The sequence below is a fragment of the Lycorma delicatula genome, chromosome 3 (genome assembly GCF_047948215.1).
Source record: "Lycorma delicatula isolate Av1 chromosome 3, ASM4794821v1, whole genome shotgun sequence".
Taxonomy (NCBI): Eukaryota; Metazoa; Arthropoda; class Insecta; order Hemiptera; family Fulgoridae; genus Lycorma; species Lycorma delicatula.
Window position 1 is genome coordinate 95,914,446 of NC_134457.1, and position 16,946 is coordinate 95,931,391.

The 16,946-nt window shown below is 26.9% G+C and overlaps 1 long non-coding RNA gene across 1 annotated transcript in view; it reads left to right on the top strand.

Moving 5' to 3' along the window:
* LOC142320934 (uncharacterized) overlaps nucleotides 1–10,240 on the top strand; it is a 34,260-nt gene extending 24,020 nt beyond the window's left edge. The window contains exon 3 of the long non-coding RNA XR_012755515.1: nucleotides 9,323–10,240. This is a non-coding gene — a long non-coding RNA (uncharacterized LOC142320934). The remainder of the gene's footprint in view (nucleotides 1–9,322) is intronic.
* Nucleotides 10,241–16,946: the final 6,706 nt, after the last annotated feature.

The following is a 16,946-nucleotide window of genomic DNA, read 5'->3' on the forward strand; positions in this document are numbered from 1 at the left end:
TGTTGCTGTAATAGAATCAGCTTCCAATTTCAGAAGTATATTATTAAATAACTGCATAAAATTTATACCAAATAAAAATTTCAAAAACTGCTCACTTTCTAGATTTTCAAAAAATCAAACAATAATTTTGGCCATTTGTCACAAGATAAGAAGTATAAATTTAGGCCATCAAAAATGGAAAGAGTTCTTTCTATTGCAGGTAACAAACTAAGGAACCTTGTGCTGCTATGAGATAATACATTTTTGTAATCTGTTTCCACAAATCACAGAACTCTTTAAGTTTTGTTACTTTTACTTTATATATGTGAAAATATTTATAAATTTTTATAACAATAACTTCTATGTCCAGGGGTAGAGAATCATATGATGTTTGTACTGAATTGTGTAAAATGTGGGCTGAACAATGAATTCCTAAAATAGGTCTATCTAAATCACTTTGAACTTTTCTGATCACATTTTCATTCTCTTTTCTCTTCACACCACCAAAATCATGTTAGTGTTATCAGCAGTATAACAAACCAAGTTATTGGGTAGTTTTTGAGTTTTTTTTCAAGTTTTTGAGTAGTTTCTCCTGACATTTCATCAAAATTTAAAAATTTAATTTGAATTCCCTCCTCCAGACTGAAATATCTTACAACAATCGGAACAAGTTTTACTTCACTTCTATTTGAGCTATGCATCGTTACTGTTACATAATTAATGTTTTCCAAAGAACGCAACACATTATCAAATATAAATGGCAAAATAACCTTAACAATAATTTAATTGCCTTAGTTTTGGTTCTAGCAGATGAGAATTTAAGGTCATATTACTATTAGCCTGTTTAGATATGCAGTCTGATGTTTTGAAACTGAGTTCATATCTAGCAGTGTGGTATGAAAATATAGCTTCTTTAGCAGCATACTCTGGATCACTGTTATTCTTATTCTCATCTTTGGCTTTAAAAAAAGCTCTTATGTTTGTTGAAGCAGTAGCATTAATAGCACTCCTATATTTAGCTGTTTTCACGTGGTCTTCAATATCACCCTTTCCTTTTTGTGTAACAGAAAATTTTCCAGTATATAGTATGTAGTAAACACGTTCATTGTTACAGCCGTTACATAATTTCAAAAATTTGTATTCCTGTTGAAGGTTAACATTAAACACTCATTTTCTTTTGCCCACTGCTAAATGATGAGACAAAAAACAAATAGAGATAAAATGATCAAAAACGTGTAGACGAGTTACTTCACACACGAAAACTACATAAACACATTTTCAGTTACTGATATAAACTGTTTTTCTCTGTAAGTACCTCTTGATTTCTTTCCTTCTTTTCTTTTGTGAGGCATTTTCTTCAGCAACTTTTTATAAGATTTTAAACAAAAAGAAAATCTATTAAATGACTCAATTTCTGAGTAGGAAAAAAGTATTTTTCATGATGGATTTTGAAGCTTTATTCAACTTTTCATCATTGGAGTATGCCCAATTTGTGTGTTTGTTAATTGTATGTTTTCAGTTGTTAGGGATTCCCTATATAATATGTAGTTAAAAAAATTAAATTTGATTATTATTGTCTTCGATAATTTCATGCTTGTTTTTGTCAAATTGTATTGTGTTTGTAAATTTTATACAGATCAAATGTATTATGTGTACAAAACTTATTTTTTATGCTGTGTGAGATTTGCTTATTTTGTAAGTGTATCCTGATTTAATAAGATGATTTCAAAAGTTAATTCTGTAGCTTTGTGTACTGCTTGGATATGTTCTTTGTTCAGTTTCATCATTTGGTATTTAGTTTACCCAATTTAAAATGTGAGAATTGAAGTATTAAACTCTATAAAGATGATATTAATAGTTTATTTATTTATTCAAATTAATTATTTAGTTTTTAATTACTTACTTTACTTTTTCTACTTTTATTTTATTTTATATTTTTTATTCATGTTTTATTTACTTTTTTAAACCTGAGATGCGATTTGGCTTGTGCTATTTTAAGTAAGTTTATGTTTTCTATTCTTTCTTGTTAAACATTTCTTATTCATTTATTTTTAATATTAAAATTCTCAGAATTGAGGAGTACTCTACTTAACAAGGTAAAATTAGCTCTGAAAATATCTTCGCAAAATTTTTGAAGTAAATATTAATATTTTTTTTCTAAATTATCATATTTCATCATTCTAATCAATGAACTTCATTGATGAATTCATTACATTCAATAAATGAATGATATGTATTTGTTATATATACATCTGTATATGTTGTGATAGGTATTTCAGTTCCTAACAATAAACAAACTTAATCAGTCAACTATCATTGACACTACTAATATAGAAGCTGGACAGACTCTCCTAAAAGACCTAAAGGAAGCAAATTTCCACATATTTAGTATGGAAACTTTCATTGTCTTCATAGACAATTAAAAATACTTAACTTTCTTTTAGACAGAGTTTACTATGGAACTGTTGTAGCAAAATGATATAGTGGCAGATGCCATTATGATATTCTAATAATTTTCTCACAAAGATTGAAGAAAATTAATCAGAAAGCTTATGATATAAAAAATATACACATGTTCTTGCATTCCAGAGTAATTAATGCACAGTAGCAGCAGTCTACTTGTCATTAGGGTTTCATAAGTTCATTATAGTCCTATATATATTTTAAATAAAAATTTTTAAATGTAAAATAAAATTTACTGTAAGAATTTCAGCTGAAATTCAAAATTATACGAATTTTAACTGAAGTTTTGAAATTTAACTGAAGTTTTGAATTTAACTGAAGTATTGTTTACCTTCAAAGTAATTTTTAATCTTTATTATTTTTACAATTACCTCATCATAAACTGTGACCAATAATATTACAATAATTCTCTACATGTTTTACAATATTTTTGCATGTTTCTCTTCTTTGAGATATATACATACGCTAAAGAGTACACAACTACTTTTTCAGTTATTTAAATTTTGAATACTTATTGAAGTTGTTCCATTATATTAAAGATTAATAAGTAGTAATTGTTTTAATTTTTCCAATTTTAAGAAGTCAGTATTAAAGAGAAATAATAATTTTTTTTTTAATATTTAAGTTTTGTATATGTCAGTAAGGAAGAAATGATATTACGATTTTACATACCTCACTCACTTTTTCTGACTTGTATAAAACTACTTAATCGTTAACTTTCCTCAACTTACTCAGTTTGTTTTTCTGTTGTAATATTTGTTTTTCATTCTTTGATATATAAAAAATAAATTACTTCTAAAATAAATATTACTTTCTAAAAGTATACATTCTGTCATTCTCCAAAAAAATAATAAATTATGGAAGATTTACTATGTTTTAGGAAATTAATTATAATTTTTTGCAGATCAATCTTCCGAGTTGGCTATATTATCTAAGTACATAATATTAAAAATAAAATATTCTCATTTTGAAAAATTTATCTTAGGGAAACACCAGTTTTTCAAGTCAATTCTAAAATTTTTTATATTATAAAAAACTTTAGTTTCTAAAATAATCATAATATGAGAATTATTAAACAAATTACAGGGGCCCATAATTAAAATTTAAACCAAGTATTGCTTCCACTATAGCCTTCATAATTAATTGGAGCCTCTTAATCATACACTCTCATTTTACAGCAAAAAATTGGTAATTTTTATTCCATAAAAAAATAAAATGAACCATTTCTGGTATTACAGTAGTAGACTGTCATAGATTATTCAAAATAAACACCAGCCACAACAGTATATTCTTATATAATTTTAAATTCTTAACATGAATCTATTGTGTATATCATATAGAATCATTAATATTTTAGGTTATAACTTATATGACATGACGGCAAACTAAATGAAAAATATTGTAACCATTTACAGTAGTATTATTAAAAATAATAAAACATTATGAACAAATAATATTATCTCCTACTATGGTAACATATTAATAAATACATCTTGAATACAAATCTAATGGAATATATTATACGTTATCGATTCTTAACCATGCTCACCTATGTTGGCTACTTCCGCTCACCACAACTTACTGCAGAAAAAATAAAAAAAAGCAGCTAAATTTAAAACTGCCATCTACGACCTGAATAGCAGTGATATGTAAATTTAAACATAAAAGTAAATATCAATTTTAAAGTAATTTTGCATCTTAAAATATTTATTTTATTCTTCTTGACTTTAAGTAACCTCTTTCAGTGGCAGAAATTAATGACCTATATTACAAAAGTATTCTTCTTGTTATCAAATGTAGTTTCACAAATCTCACACATGCTTAATCATCAATGCACTTCCTGCTATTCCACCCTCATTCCATGTTTTACTTTTCACTATCTCCAACCATTATCTTCAGCAACATTTCATTTTCCATTCAATGAACATAGCAATAGTGTAATATGCTATATTACACAATTGTAGATTGAGTTTTCTATTGCTTTTTTAATAAACAAAAGCAATTAAAACTAATGGTTATTAGCTGATTATCATTGTTCATTTTTTTAACTAAAGACAGAATAATTTTTGAAGTACGTATCAAAAAAATTTACTTTCCAACCAGTATCATGATTTTTGAAAAATTGGTAACTTCATTTTCAGAAGTTAGCAAATCAGACAGTAATAGTTCATATAAATTTATATAAAAACTTTTGTATAGCATGGATAACTGACAACATTGTTTACCTGACAATTTTCCTATGATATGAAACTTAAAAATTAATTTAAATATTGTTACTCTTAGATAATCCAGCAAATCCTCCAGCAACTTTGTTTATGTCAAATGATGAGAAATTTAAAATCATGTTTCTTCCAAAACAATTTAATTTATTTAGTTTGTTCTTTTAAGGAATTACATATAAATTAAACTTTATCAGTATCAGTTACTGTTGAATTTTCTATCTTCTGACAATGAATTTAGAATTTTTTTGTCTAAGGAAACAGTATAACAAATCAGAATTTTGAAGAGACACGTAAAAAAAAGAAAAGCATAATTCAATAATGCCGGAGAAAATGCTCTGAACTTTTCCCACTAAATGGGAAAGTAGAGAAAAAAATGAAGCATGTGGATTCAAAAAGAAGTTATATATCTATCCTGTACTTGTGTAACAATACATAATATTGATTACATTAGTTGTTCAAAATAGTCCCTATGAACATCATACACACATTTCTTCTTATTCTCGAGACTCTCATAAGATGTTCAAGATGTTCATGTGTAATGTTTTTGGTGAAATCATCAGTAGCAATTTGAAGTTCTTGGAGCGGTGGGAGTTTCCTCAATAAACATTACTTTTCTCATAACCATGGAAGTAAAAGTCCAGTGGGCTTAAGTCTAAAGAACATGGTGGCCAGAAGCCCTTAGAAGTGATTCAATCTCTGAAAATCTCTTGCACTAACTTCATGGACAGCCTGGCTATATGTGCAGTCATGCTACCTGGCTGAATTCAATCATTATTAATTTCATCCTTGGTTAGCACTCCTACGAACTGGTAAATAACTTCATAATTACGAGCAAATAACTTCATAATTTGTTGTTTTTGTAAAGAATACTGGGCCGACTATTCTTCTTCTGGATATTGCTACTGACATCCCTATCTTCTGGTCGTCTAGAGGAATTTCATATACAGCATATGGGTTGTTGGCAGTCCATAAACATGAAGTTTGTGCATGCATATACCATAATGAATGGAACCATGTCTCTTCAATAAGAAAACATAGTCAAAATATCATCAGACTTATTCACTAGAAACTGTTGAAACCATTCACAGAACTGAATTTGCTTTCTACAGCCTATAGCCAATAATTTTTTACTTTTACTTTATATGAAATGACTGAGCTTCTTATGAGTTGCCATGTGTCTGTCTAATTTTATTCTTCAGGCCAACTTTCACATATATTTCTTCAAACTTTCCTTACTTCCTAAACTTTCACTTATAATTCTTCAAATCCCATTTTCCTAAATTTCTCAATTAGTACTTTTACACTATGTCTATTGCAAACCAATGTACTTGAAAATCTGACAAAAAAATGATCTTTCATTATCTGTATAAACTCACCATTCTCATCAAAGATATATTTAACAACATTCACTGTTATAAAATTAACACTGTTCTAAACATATAAAAAAACTGAATTTAATATTTTATAACAAGAATTTGATACTGTAAAAGTAAGTTCCTTGCTGGTTCTGTACTTTAGTGTATCAATACTTGTGGGATTACTTAATTTCTTATACAGACTGTGAATGTATGTTTCATAATCTTATTAAGAATTTTATCTTAATAACTTTACATATATTCATATAATATTGCTTTTTTCCATAAATTATTGTGTTTTTTTTAAGAAAACTCTCACTGAAAAATATTACTTGTTTTTTTTTTTTGTCTATAGCTTACAACCTTATTTTGTACAAAACCTACAGTTTACATAATTTTTTTTATATTTCATGATGTAATATTATTTTATCTGCTACTTTGTATGTTTCCTAATTAAACATAATTTATAATAAAATTCGGCTTACAGCATGTTTTAATGGGATCTCTGTTGCTAAAATCATAAATCCCTAATTTATTTTTCATGCAGTCTAATATTTTTTTTTTGTTAATGGTGTTCTGTATAACATTTCATAAATGAAAACTTTTTATTGGTTAGAAATTTAGTTTAGTTTTTTTTTTTTACGTTCTGTAGGTTTTACTACTTATATATGTTTTACTTAAATTTTAGATATAAATGGAATTATTTTAATTTGATCAAACATGGCCCATTGGTATGATTATATAATTAATTATTAAAAAACCCACTTACCAACAATTCTTTTATATATACATTCTAACGCTTCCAGAATAAAATTCCATCATCAGGAACTTAAAAAATGTATGTTATAATCTTAATAAAACTAAAACTTCTTTGTCATGTAAATTTGAATACGTAACGTAATATAACAGTGGTTGTCAAATGTTTAAAATTATGTTGACTTAATGTCCTGTCATTATGAATGTTTCCACCATTATCTGAAAGCACTAGAATTTATACATCAAATAATTGCTGGTAAGTGGGTTTTTTAATCATTAATTACAAATTAGAAAACATAAGTAGTTGACTTCTTCTTATAATTTTAAATAATTATATTACAAACATTTATGCAATTTAGAAAACTAGCTTATGGTATTTAAAATGTTATATATATATATATATATATATATATATATATATATAATTAAATTAAATATAACCCACCAAAACACAGTATATAGATAAAGTTAAATACATATTAATTCAAAGAATTAATTTTTGTGGGATTCTGCATCTTCAGTTGTTATTAAAGTCTGTTTTTTTTTGTAAAAAAAATTTGTCAAATTAACAAATCATAAATAAATGTTTTAATATAATGATAGAATTTAATAACAATTGAATCTGCGGTATCCTGCGAAAATCAATTTTTAAAATTAATATCTGAAGTTTAACTTTTCTATTTACTCTGTTTTGGTGGTTTATATTTCATTTAATATTAAATTTTATTAGCATAGTGGTCAGTATGTTAATGAATTAATTGAATTTTCAAAAAATGTATTCATACTGTACTGTAAAAAAATACTTATTCAGATATCAAATAAGAATGATAAAAATAATGATCACATTAAAAAATTAAGAAAAAACTTGACTGCTATGAAGAATTCAAGAAACTGGACTACAACATTACTGTAATTAAATTTAAACACCTAGTGCAACTAATCAAGAATTTATTTACAACAGTATAGAGCAGGCAAGATGTTGGCATAACCGATGGCTAAGAATAAATATCGGCTATGCTACATCATGCCAACTTTTACTATTGTATATTCTACAGTTAAAGAAGGTAAAAGAAGGTGGTAAAGGTTTAAGGTTTAAGGTTGAAGGTTAAAGGTAGTTAAAGAAGGTGTAAGGAATCTTAAAATATCTTCATAGTATACAATATTTGTAATTAAAGGAAAAGATGTAATGCCTCAGGGAAATGTAATGAAATATATAAAATGTATGATTTATCATTCTAATTAAATATACTTACAAAGAAACAAATATATGGATCTAAACAAGCACATATCTAACAAGTATAAGTTTATTAATATAAAGCAATAAGTTGTAAAAAAAGAGCTCATGTTTTAGAAATGATTAAATAATAACAACAATTTTTTTCTATGATCTAGTTTATGACATTTGGTGATGAGATTATTTTGAAATTTAGATTTTGTAACAACACATTGAACTAAATTATATAATAAAGTATTCTTAAAAAGCTTACATCAAAACATTTTTACTTAGCAACCTTCCTCAGTGACTGAGGCTACTGTTTTCACACTTTATAAGTTTTAATTATCTATTTTTTCAATTATCACAAATCCATTATATAAAAACACCCTATATATTAAATAAACAGAAACAATTCAAATCTCCTCACACCTTTTAATCATATACATAATATGTGGCTGTCTCATTCAAAAATATATTACCAACAGTAACATCAGCTGATGATTGTGAAAACAGCAACATTAGTGGATGGTCACAAAGATATCAGAAAACATTTTGAAGTAATTTTTTAAGAATTATACAATTTGTTTGGCGCGTCATTACAAAAATTTTAATTTCAAATTAATAATAATATTGTAAAATGTTATTGCAGTAACATTTTACTTACAGTTTTGCGTTTTCAGTTACAGTTTTTTTTTTACTCTACCTGTATATGGAATGTTCCTTGTTCTTTCCCTTTTTTAGTTTAGTCGGTGGAAGGAATATGAAAGTGGTTTAGTTTTTTTTTTCAGTAGTGATAAGAAGATGGCAGAAATCAAGGGCTTTTTGATTGCCAAATCTGTCCAAAAACATGCTGGAAGGGCAAACGGGAAGATAATTAGTAAAAACTAATTATTTAATTATTTCTGTGTACATAGAAATTTAAATTAAGCACCATTGGACAACAGTATTTTTAAGCAGACATTTTATTAAGTTATTATCTAATAATATTAAAAAATATTATCTGTATTGACATTTTATTACTCAATTAAACCGAATGCAGTTTTTAAGTACATTGTATTTAAAAACTGTGTAGAATATTCTTGAATGTGATAAAGTGTAGAATTAGATTATTATCCTACTTCCAGCTATTCTATTTGATTCATTTTTTTAAGTTCTTTTATTTTACAAAAAAAATTTAACCATAGCCTTGAAAAGGCCCAGAAAAAAATTTTCTGGGAAAGCACCCCGACTAATTTTAGCTACAAGCTGCCACTGACCAGAATACTACAATTCACACATTATGCAAGAATTTTTTTTCTGTTTATGAAGCTAATGGTTGATTTTTTTTCCAGTTAAAGTGGCTGGAATGGGAGACTATTTTTATTGGTAAAATCTGCTACAGCAAGTTTATTTATTAACACACTAATAAAGAATATGAAAGATAGAATGCAATAATGGTTGCCAGCCTACCATTCATATAGAGTAAAAATGTTATGAAATAAATTTAATGGTAATGTGTAATCAATTTTGAAATATGCAGTTTATTTCTATTATTATAAAATCAGCAGCTGTTTGAATTACAAATAAATAGTTATTTGTTTAGATCCTAAAATATAAACAAGGTTATTAATAGTATGAGGTACAAGACATATACATAGGTATGCACTACAGTTTTCTGAATGAAAAAATTCTTCCCAGAAGTGAAAATGAAAAAAAACTTACACACTTTACACTGATGTAATAATCAGGGGAATAAAAAGTATCTCAACATTCATTAGGTGTTATTTTCTGTTCATTAATTATTTAAAATTTTCTGTTTTGGTAATTAATTTAATTTTAATATACTTATTATAAGTAATCTTGATAGCATTATTATTAAATAACTTTCATTGTTAATCATTGTGGATTAAACAAGGAGGGAAAAATTACTTTTTGCCTCAACTATGCCGTTTCTACAGTTCGAAAAGCATAGGTAATATAATATTCACATATTCTATTATTGCACATTTTAAAACCATTCCACCAACTTAATTATAAAATGCAATAGATAATTAATTGCCATCAGTTCAAGTTCTAAAGTAGGAAACAGCTACATGTTCTTGCTACATCTACAATTTTCAAGAGAAAATAATCAGATAAATTAATGATTAATTAGGTAAATAAAACTTTACTAAGTATAACAAAATAATAAAAACATTTCAATGCAATCAAAACACAATATAAACAAAGAAGTATATGATAATTTATAGGCAACTAACTACAGCAAAATTTTCCACAAGTGACTTTTTGTGAAACAAAAATTTAAAGAAAAAAAATTTTAATTTAAATATTGTTTTTTTATTACAAAAATTGTTAAAATTACATTTCAATTTAGACAATTGCTACTCAGATGTACTGTTGATCAATTCTAATTTTATTATAATTTTAATTTCAGGATAAAGAATTATAATTTAACAATTAATTATTATTATTCTGAATATTCCTTTTATTTGTTTATCAAGCCACTATAATTTGTGCAAGTAATTGTAATATATTACAAAATTATTATTTTTGTGATCAAGTTTGTATTATTAACATAACAATTATAATTAGATGAAAATGTATTTATTTTTTTAAAGCATTTATTTATCTTGTATTTTATTATGAACAATTGTACCCAAGATAAGCCAAAGTCAACTTAGATTTAGAGAAAAAAGCAACGTATTAAATTAACATTAATATAATATTAGTTATATGTATGTTAACACTAATGTTAATTTTAATTACTTTCTTAATTTATAATAAGTAATTTTTAATGAATTTATAATTTAAATGTTTACAACATTTTAATTTAATTTAATTTTGTTGTAAAATGTATATTTTGACAATAAATTTCAGTATATATATATATATTGTCTTTTGATTATTAGTAGATGTTGAGATATTGTGATATTATGAAGTAGAAATGTTGAATGCTACTAAAGATAAATCAAGTATTTTTTTCGTTAATGAAAGACAGGTGTACCAGAAATTGCTTGACTGACTTAGTGAAAAAGTTTATTCCTAACTTTTAACTACACTTTCATAGAAAGTAAATATAAACTAAAGACTGCTTTTAAGCATTTAATATCACGTAGTTAAAGAACGAATAAAATATATACAGGTAAAAATAATACACTTTTATTATTCATCATATCTTGAACACTATGAGCAGAACTAATATTTTTTAATAATATTTTATTATAACACAAAAAATTAGTGCTTATGAAGTAAAATACTAGTGCTGTTATTTTCTTTTTTATTAGCATAATTATTAACTAATATATTCTTTTTATCTAAATACATATTCAAATGAAATTTTTATTGAAAATAAAATTTATAATTAAATGTACATTCTCAGAAAGAACTAAAAGTACAATTTTACACATAGCATGTTAGCTTGAATAATGTATAGGGACTGATCCTTTTACCAAAACCTGAAAAATTTTGAGGATCTGGTACTTTTGATAAAGAAACAGTATGTTTTATTTGAATGAACAGAACTAGTATATTTTATTTGTAAATATTCATTCAAAGTGAAATAGAGGACTTTTTTAGAAAATAGGATACCTGTAATAACAAAATGGTCATTTTCAGAAAAATAGTTGTACGATCAGACATATTTTGTTGTAAGTTGCACTTCTTAGTTACGGATGACTCTGCAAGATTATGACAACCCTACTCATCATACGATTTAAGTATTTGAAATCTTTTTATGAATACACACATATAGGGGTATCAGAATGATATGACAGAAGTCATGTAAGCATATTTTACAATACATTTTCTATTACCTCCTCCTAATGAAATGGTAGTTAATAAAAGAAATAATGAAATTAGGTCTCCAATACAGAACAATTCTTACATATCCTCCATTTACATCTACACATGAATTAAAACACTTAATTGTAAAACAACTAATAAGAGTCAGTATAAATGATTAAAGTAATTGTTATTGTAAATTTCACAAATTGAGCAGGTAAGTTTAGTTATTTCTAATCCAATATTTCTATGCTTTCTTATACAAATGATAAATGCTAAATGTTATTAGCCATCTGATCAAATTCAAATTGAAAACTTGAAGTCTGTAGAGTTTTCTACAGTTATCAGGTAGTTAACTGTTTTTACATTATTTCTATTCAATTTTGTTCTGCACTATCTTTTAATTACAAAGAATTTCTTGCATCTTCAATTATCTCTAATTCAGTAATCTTAATTTTTAAATTATTTATTATTAATATCTATCTTTTATTTATTCCAATTTTTTTCTTAATATATATAGTTGATACTTGAAGACTAACTTTTTGCAAAAAATCTCCTGTATTGCATGTGCCAATTTCCATCCTTTATTTTTATTAAAAAAACAATACAATTTTTCCACTTTTGATATATTTTGTTTCCATTTATTGATATTTATTTCTTCATTATTCTTCTTTCTGTCATACATATTGTTTCTATTCTTGTTTATCTTCAAACCTACTTTACCCTTCCAACTAATTAAATTTTTTATATGTTAATAAAATTTTCTGCCTCCCATCATCTTTAGAATTTTTATACTCGTACTTTATGCATTCATTCACTTGTTTTACTATAGTTTTTGCCTAATACTATTTTTAATGTCTCCACCAGGAGAGGAGACATTATATATAATGTCTTCTCTCCTACCTTAATTATTTCCTATTTTAACTTCAATCGTTAATTTTCAACTAAATCTTCTGTTACAAACTTCTAGGGCTCAACCTATGATTTGTTAAAATTTTAAATTTGCATCATTCTTTTTTATTCTTTCTGTATCTAATCCCTTTGTTTTTTATTTTTTTTTATTTCTTATATTTCTAACTACACTTTACCATTAATTAACTGTGTTCAGAATAATATGTATTCCTTCATACACATCTCCCAATCTATAACTTGGTTCTGATATATCAGATTAATCATTACATAATTATCTTAATCTGGAAATCGGTTAACAAACTTCAAAGTTATAGAAGAAAATTGATGAAATAATTTTCAGCCAGATTTCATATAACTCCTATAAATTAATTAATTTAAATAACCTTGAATTTTTTAAAATATTTTTGATACTAATGGCTAATTAAAAATACTTATATTAAAAATTAGATTTCATTTAATTTTACCATGAAAGGCTTAATATTTTAGTTAATGATAAAAAAAAAAAATAATAATTACTGAAATATAAAAGATGAGAAAAATGATGTGGCCGCCTTTTTGAAATATATGAACATCTTTACACCTTTTATTACAGAAAGTTAAAGTTTTTTTTATTTATTACAGAAAGTTAATGAAAATGTCTGTACTATATTATAATGATTGGTCAATCCAATCTTGAGATATAAGTTTTTCTTTTAAAAATCACAAAATGCAGTCAGAAGGAAAATGAGAAATCTATATATTTTTATAGAAAACCTTTAGTTCATTTTGATTTGTAGAATGCACTAATCAACAGTCAGTACACTTTTTTATAACTGTATAGTTTTTTTTATTCAATAAATGGGATACAGACTCAAACATAAATACAATGAACACATAAAAGTACTCCATAATAACAACAATCAGCATTTGCCAACTACTTCAAAGAAACAAATACATAGTCATTAAAAACAATCTTGATATACAACACACGAGGTGCAACAATAAAGTAATGAGACTGATGTGAAAAAAAATGTTGCTTACCGTTTTAGTCATGTTTAGTGTTGTCTCCTTCAAAGTAGTTCCCCTCTGATTGCACACACTTATTCCAGCGTTTCTGCCATTGATGGTAACATTTCTGGAACTCATCTTCTGTAATATCCTCCAAGACCCTCGTAACAGCTTTTTGGACATCTTGTGTTGTTTGAAAATGGTGTCCCTTGACCGCCATTTTGACTCTTGGAAATAGAAATAAGTCGCACGGAGCGATATCTGGTGAATAAGGTGGCTGTGGTAGTAGTGAAATTTGTTTTGAGGTTAAAAATTGCTGTACTGACAGAGCAGTATGGGATGGCGCATTATCGTGATGCAGAATCCAATTATCAGCAATGTTGGCATACACATGAAGAACTCGTTTACGAAGTCTTTCTAAAATTTCTTTGTAGAAATATTGGTTAACTGTTTGTCCAGGAGACACCCACTCTTTATGAACAATTCCCTTGGAATCGAAGAAGCACACAAGCATGCATTTCACTTTTGACTTTAACATGTGAGCTTTTTTTGGTCTGGGTGATCCCTTTGAGCACCACTTTGAACTTTGGCGTTTTGTCTCTGGATCGTATTGGACCATTACCAGTGATAACACGGCTCAACAAATCTGGATTGATTTTCGTCTGCTCTAACAGATCGGCTGCCACATTTTTCCATGTTGTGTGAGATTTTTGGGGACCATTTTTGCACAAATCTTTCTCATACCAAGATCTTCAGTTAATATTAGACAAACCATTTCTCGAATGATGTTGAGTTCTTCTGCAATCATTTTCACAGATAATCTTCGATCAGATCGTACGATTTCACGCACCCTGGTCAAGTTGACATCTGTCCGTGAGGTTGATGGTCATCCACTGCGGTCTTCAGTTTCAACATTCGTTCTGCCGTCACTAAAAATTTTATGCCACCAAAAAACTTGAGCTCTTGACATAACCTCCTCTCCAAAAGCCTTCTGAAGCTTACCATAAGTTGTCGTCGCGTTTTCACCCAATTTAACGCAAAAAGAAATGGTATACCATTGCGCAATATTTTGCGGTTTCATTTCTGTGACGAGAGACACAAACACGTGTTCACTTATTATAGCACAACTCACGACTGAGCAGTTGCATCAATGTGCCGCTTGGACTAGAAATAGCTTATAGACCAAGGTCAAAGATGGTGTCCCTACGCAAGCTGCAGGGTTGCCACATCTTGCAAAGAAAAATCAGTGTCATTACGTTATTGTCGCACCTCATATATACAAAAAAATCACATCTTAACAACACATTTCATCATTATGGATTACACAAATAAAAATACAAACTAATACACAGAACGTTTAAATATCTAATACATTTTGTGACCTCACTCTACATATAAGCCCTTCTACTCCCTAAGCCCTTCTCCAGAAGAACTAATAGCAATAACTTCAGCCGAAACAATAGAGTAAAATTCTATTTGTTTTCTGTGGTGCTGTTTTGCTTGATTGTTTTAATTTCACTGTTGCTCAGTGAAATTTCAATGAGCAAATCAAGAAGCAGTTTTATGATGTAAAAAAAAAAAACATTCATTATAAGAAAATCTAGTTCAAATTGTCATTAAATATTAAAAATATTGTATAACATTCTTTCCTTAATCTTTTATATTTCTCTTAGCTTAAAAGCATTCAATTAGGATGTGCACAGCATTTTTGGTTTATTTAAAAAAAAAATGTATGAAATAATTTAAAATTCAGAATAAGTATTACTGCACAATAAGAAAAAAATAAATTCAAAAATGAATTGATGTCCTTCAACAGCATATATGACTACTACAGAATATAAATTACAGCATAACTGAGCATCATAACGCATATAAGCACAATAATCAGTAATAATTAATTCAATTATAAAAATTTATTTTATAATTTAAATAAATTCTCTCACAAATCAATAATAATAATAAATATTACATAAAATAAAATATGAGCACATAATGGATCTTTTAATAACAATGTAATAAATAAATATAAGATATTGTTTTAAATAATCTTAAGCTAACAAATGTGAAACACCAGAGGAACAAATAATATTAGTTAAAGTTGTTTTCTCTGACAATGATAATGTTTCATTAAAAAGCCAATGATTGTTATGAACACAATGAAGGTGTTCTCTTCTCTGGCTGAATACCACCAAAATTTTGGTAAGCCTAGATAGGTATGCTTAGAAGGCAATAGAAAAACATTTCATTCCTCACTTTTCCTGATAATTCTTGCATGTGATACTCATTACTAATCAAAACAGCAGTTATTTTCAGAAAATTTTTGTTTTTTATACCAGGTAAAATCATTTTCAGTATCTGACATATCTAATAAAAAGTAATGCATTAATAATAATTTATATGCTTTTAAATCAGATATTAAAGCAACTTATTCACTTATTTAATGTTACTGAATCCAATATTCAGAACAGAACAACTCCAGATAATTGTACTGAAATTAACATCTATGGATGTTCAAATTCAAGTGAAAGAAATTAGTCTCCAAATTAATTTTAATAAATAAATAAATTGATAAATCTTTTATCTTATATTTGATCAGTAAATAATAATACTTTGTATAAATCATATCAAGAAACGGAAGATATGCTTCCTACTACTGTAAGACCAATCTTCCACTCAACTAAAGAGTACTCCTCTCTCTCCCTGTGTGTGTGTGTGTGTGTGTGCATGTGGGTGGTGGGTGAGAGAGGAAAAGAGAGCATGTTTGTATATATACATATATATACAAACAGGCTCATATATATATAACCATATCCGTAGGTTTTATCTACAAAAATCCTCATTATGCTGCCTTTATTTTCCTGTACAGCAACAGATTCAATTTTTAGTAAGGATCTGATATTTTTTATCTATAATACAGAGTGATTTACCAGGTTATGCAGATATTTTAGTAGTTCATTCTACATGTAAAAATAAAGAAAAAAGTACAGTTAAACAAAGGTCTGTCTGGTAAAGCTTCGTTAATGAGTTACGGCTGGCGAAAAGTTTCACCCACATTTCATCTCCACCAGTAAAATAAAGCCATACAGAAATTCTTGTAGCGCAAAAATGTAAGCTAATTTGATGGTTTCATATGAAATTCAATCTGACAAATTGAAAAAAATGAGTCCGAGAACTGTACCTTCTCTAGTTTTTTAGAAAACGGGTGAAATTCGGTAGTAATGCAGTTTTGACCCTCTCCAAAACAAGCTATTATTTTCATTGAAGATGCATATGTATATGTATTATGTATGCTTACCT